The sequence below is a fragment of the Cibotium barometz genome, chromosome 11 (genome assembly GCF_041138505.1).
Source record: "Cibotium barometz isolate CiBa-2024 chromosome 11, ASM4113850v1, whole genome shotgun sequence".
Lineage (NCBI taxonomy): Eukaryota > Viridiplantae > Streptophyta > Polypodiopsida > Cyatheales > Cibotiaceae > Cibotium > Cibotium barometz.
Genome location: NC_141056.1, coordinates 20996413 through 21002201, shown reverse-complemented (window position 1 = coordinate 21002201; position 5789 = coordinate 20996413).

Below are 5789 nucleotides of genomic sequence, written 5' to 3'. Positions count from 1 at the left end.
TGGGTGGATCCGGTGTCGATTTTATCTTCTTCGGATCCATCTTGGATTGTGACCCTTGTGTCACCCTTACCCACTTTTTTCACTCTTCTCCTGTGGCCAGTTCTGGAAATAGTCGCATCCGCTCGGTTCTTTCCCTTGTCTCCTAATTAAGCTTGAGCTCTTGTTAGAACATTAAGTGGTGTGATATTTTTAGGCTGTACACTAATGGTCTGGATGGTGGCCTGATTGGGCAGCAGAAGTCGAACCACTTGCACGGTATGGATAATCCTTGATCGATTGATTAATCTCACATTTAGTACAGGTGAGTATTGACGTGTCATTGGGCAGAGCCGCCACTTGTTGGGGTTGGTGTCTATGAACCATATTCTTGTTTGGGCACTCCATGACTCGATACGGCCCTCTGCAGCAGCAGCAGCAAAAGCATTGTAGTGGTCTGATGAAAAACAGGTAGAGAGAGAGGAGACACACACACAGGAGCAAACCCTAACCAAAGAGGGAAGCCATCTCCTTTCTCACACAATGCATAAAGCCATAATCCATAATACACACAAGACACACACTGAGTTGTGTCCACACACTACTAACCCTAGCTAATGTCCACACACTATGACCAGCTGGACACGGTCATTTATGTCTCACACATGCTGCTACCTAACATGCCAGCACATAGCACAACTGGCACACACTGACATTGAGCTTGAATCTCAACCATTATACCCCTTTAGATATCGCATAATGCATCTCACTACATCCAAATGAGGTTTTCTGGGACTCTGCATAAATTGGCTTACTAGCCCCACAGCATAACTGAGATCCGGGCGTGTGATAGTCATGTAAATGAGACTTCCAACCATCTTTCTATACATAGATGGATCATCCAACTCTTCACCAAAATCAGCCCGCAACTTCACATTCTGCTCCAAAGGTGTACTCATTGGCTTACACCGTCATGCCATATTTTGCCAACATATCCAATGCATATTGGCGTTGCACTAACCATGTATCTGCATGGTCTTTGATTACTTCAATTCCAAGAAAATATCTCAATTCACCCAAGTCTTTCATGTCAAACTGCCCACTCAATGCCTTCTTCACATGCATCACATCTGTAGCATGATCTCCTGTGACAATCAAGTCATCCACATAGATGACAAGTAAGACAATACCATGATCTGTTTTCTTCACATAGAGTGAAGAATCTACTGTAGAAACCTGAAATCCAAGGGAGATAGATATCTGCTCATCTTATCACTCCAAGCACGAGGTGCTTGCTTTAAACCATATAAAGCTTTCTTCAATCTACATACATGAGTGGGATATCTTGGATGTACATATCCTTCTGGCTGTGCCATATACAATTCTTCTTGTAGATCACCATTTAGAAATTCATAGCTGCCAACTGACCATCATGCATGAGGTCCACCGAATATGCCTCAGCCGCTTCTTGAAGAGCTAGCAATGCTTGGGCTGACCATTGCTACACATTGTTGACTATAGAACTAAGTCTTGCATAGAACCTATTACGAGACATTTGCTGGAGATCTTGCAATATCTCTCTCACCAATCTCGCAAATGGTGTCCTAGGTATGATTAAGTTTGTACTTTTCTGATACTTCCTTATTTCTCGAAGAGCAGCAGTGCCTGGTCTCCATCTACATTTCTTGTGATGTGGTGGTGGATGTGGATGCATTGTACTTGTAGTAGTGTCTCTCGGATTGTCAGATTGAGTGCGCTCACTATATTAGTCTCCGTTTTGGTATATTGACCTGGGGCTGTGTTGGGCGAGTCTTAGTAGGGTTCCTCTTAGCAGTTTGCTTGGTGCGTGCCATGCCTTGAAAGCTAGAAGACTATAAAATGTAAATGTCTCACCACTTATAAGCACTTATAAGTAATAGTTTAGTCAACTTTAAAAATAACATAACTGTTCACACATAAGTATGCAAATACTCTCGCACACAAAATCATTTAATATTATGGTTATAGTTAGTGAGATTATGGGTGATATATCACATTGGTTTACAAGCTCTATGTGAAAGCCATTTTGGTTTAGTAGAGTAATACTTGCATCAACAAAAAATTACAGAGTTTCAACTTGCATTTGCTCATTTGAAACACTTGACTCTCGGGTTTTCCACTTGCTTCCATCTCTTTCTTGAGTTCTCAACCATTCATCATGTTTCTCTCTACCTGATAAATTCTCAAATCGTGCCTTTCTAACCTCACATATGACTCTATGTATTGCCTGTGGTCCATTGGGCATAGGTTTCTTCTCCTCTAACCTTATTACTATCTTTCTATACCACCATAGAAGTAATTGTTTCATTGGATTGTTAACCCATGACGGACATTGAGACATACTATGTTTTACGTCATTAATTTAAATATTCTGAGTCATGGGCCGGGCTTGTCGGCACCATATGTTAAGGATAAAGGGATTGGGTGATCGCCGATGAGAGGCGCACCTTGAATATCAGTAGGATAAGGGTTAGGATCGGTCGGCCATGTATGGGCGCCCAAGTGTGAACGGCCAAGTCACCTATAAGAGTCAATTGTAACCCTAAAATCCTCATTCTCATGTGTTGTGAATACAAGAGTGCTCTTGCCTTATCTCCTTGGTTTCCTTCTCCTGCGTGTGTGAGAGAGAGAGAGAGAGTGAGAGAGCGATCGAGCACTGTGTAGCGGCACGGCGGCGAAGAGGCGGTAGAGCGGCGACGGCGGCTCCTTCTTCACGGCTGCGACGCGGGAATCCTTTAAGGCAGCGGTTGAGCGGTGAGTGACACACCCTTTGGCATTCTGTTTGAGCTTCCTTCCCTGGTTGTATGCTTGCAGCCATTCGTGGCTCGCATACGGTGTCCGGCAAGTCCCCAGCTATACGACCTGTGCTGCAAAAGCGCACATTTTTGGCGCCGCTGTCGGGGAGTTGCCCTGCACCAAGCTCCAGTTTGCAGCTCGGCTGCTGTGTGAAGTTTAATCTACACTGTAGGAAAGCGACTGTGTGTTTGTTGTTGAGGTGTTTCTGTGGTTTGCAATCTCTGTTTCTGCATATTGTCTTCTGCATTTCAGTTTCTTTTGTTATTTCTCCGCTCCGCGTGTGGGCGCACGGTCGGTTATCTGGTTTTCTGCGTGTGAGGGGGATTTCTGAATCCCCAGATCTGTGCTGTGTGCGCGAACTGCGCCGCGGGCAAGGCTAGGAACCCTAGAAAACTTATCTCAAAACAAAAAAAAACAGAAAATAAAAATTTCAAAAAAATTCAAAAAATAAAAAACAAAAAAATTAAATTAAAGAAAGAACCAAACGTGTGGAGAGGAAGAGAGGAAAGATTTTCTAATTGGAGAAAAAAATTTAGAAAAGAAAGAACCCCAATTGACCCACGACCCCGGCCTTGGTCTCGGTCTTTGTCTTTTGATATATATATATAGGAGAGTGAGCCTCCATAGCTTTCTCTCAAGTGAGAGCTTATGGGAAGTCGTGCCCTATATGTAGCCCACTCCCCAAGGAGTAAAGTGAGCATGTGGGATAAAGCCCTCACCCTTTCCTCCACAAGCAAATAGGCTTTTGCCCCTTTCCCCCAAGGGAAACAGACTGTTTTGAGGACTACAGGAGCTCTAGATAGGCGAACACGGTGCTGTAAAGCACACTAGGACCCTTTGAACGATACGCTCGTTTCGAGCTATCACACGCCCTAGTCCAAGTTCGACCGTAAGTAAGGGGGTCAAAAACGGGTTAAAAACAACACAAAAACAAGTAAAAACGGGATGCGAAATACCTAAGAAACCACTTGTGTGAGTTTCAAGGGTAGTTACCAACGCACGTAGGGTATCCACGTCACATGCATCTACGCTCTGGTCGGGTGCTGGAGTCTGAGCCACTAGAAAGCGTTTCAGTCTACGCAGACTCACACCATCCCTCCACGTTAGCATCTTGGCCTTCGGCTGGAACCCAAGGGAGTGCAACCCAAGATCCACGAATAGTGGATAGTGACTCATCTTCTGACTCAGAAGCCATGGAAGGACACCCTACCAAGAACCCTGAGGAGACAAGCCAAAACATGCCAGTGTGGGCCCCACAACCTGGATCTAGCATGTTTAGTCGTCTAATTGAGACTTTTAGTAGAGCTACACGCTCTGAACATGCGACAAGCGAAGTAAATGAAGAAGGAGGGGTAGTGGATTCGCCATTCACATCTTATGTAGACCCTACCCTCCCAAAGAGTGTCCATGTGGATATTCTACCCACTTCCTTTAATGAGGGCCCTACTGAGCTACCACATTCCGATGCTCTTCCTAAAGTAGAGGTCCCTAGAAGCCAATCCATAAGAAGTGACATTGCGTCCACTTCAAGAGAACCATTTGGCACACCAAGTCTAGATGGGATATTTCTCAATGAAAATTGGGAATATGATCTACACACAGAGACTCTAACTAACCTATACACAGGTTACACATACCATGTAGGTTGGTTAGAAGTCCTACGATCTACATCTAGCGCCACTAATCTAGAGGAGCAACAACACATGATATGTGAGGTGATTCATAGAATTATCCAAATTGAGAGGCAAAATAGGGGAGTGAACTTAGTTTCCACTGGCCCTATGAGATTTTTGGATACGGGCAAGGCCAAACAACCAACCCTATCACAATTGGAGACTCCCTCGGTGAGTCCCATAGACCCTTCGTATGTTGTTTCGCCTGGAGTCTCAATGCAGGATGAGCCTACGAGCAGTAACTTTAGTTTTCCAACCTTGGCTCAACTTTCCATTAAGGAACCCACAATGCCTACCCCAATGATGAGCATGACAGAAAGCGCACCTGTTACCACTGTAGTTAGTACAACACCGCTACCTAGTGGAACAGTACCTACAGCAGTGCGTGCCCGTGCCTATCGACCCTATGTACCTATCTCAACTCATGCTCATGTAGCTCCTACGCCTCTTAGTATGCCAATGGCGTATGCTCCACGACCGCCTTATCACCACCCTTATCCAATAGGAGCTAGGCCTAGTAACATATCATATCCTACGTCATTTGCCAACATACTCAGACCAATGCCAACTCCTATCAGCCAGGCTATCCCAGACGTACCTTCACCAACTATGCCTGCTCACTTAGGTGATCTCGCAGCATTTGCTCAGACGATCGGACGATCCATTGCAGAAAACATGCAGGGTATTCCTGAGAGAGAACCTAGAAGCAAGGCAGTACAAGTGGCTAAGCTCACTCAAAACTTCAGTGGTAACGAGGATGTTAGGAAGCACATTGAAGTCTTTGAACACGTGTGTGATTCCTTGGAAGAGCACAATGAGTTGCATAAGTGTAAAGCCTTAGGCTTAACCTTGAGTGGGAAGGCCGGAGATTGGTATCGAACCTTAAGGGTTGAAGAGCGCACTCACTACCCCACTCTCAAGAGATTGTTCTTAAAAGAATACATACGTGAGGGTGTGCTTTGGGGGGTAGCATCTCAACGACCTCCTGCAGTTCATCCGAAAGTGAAGATCGACCAAGTGAGTCCGAATCTGATAAAAACAAAAATCAGAAACTTGGTAAGAAGAATACGAGACATAAGCGTCAACGCTATCGAGCCAATGTACGCACTGCAATAAACAAGGAAAGATCCACTGCAGAATGGCTTAGTTATGTAGGAGCCATTGATGCTCATCGGAAGATAGCGGATAATTGGGGACAATACCTCCAAAGTGTCATGTGGTGTATTCCGCAACCTCATGATATCGCCCAATTAGAAATTGATGAGAAGCCAAAACTAAGTTGTACTGCAAGGAGGCGGCAAAACC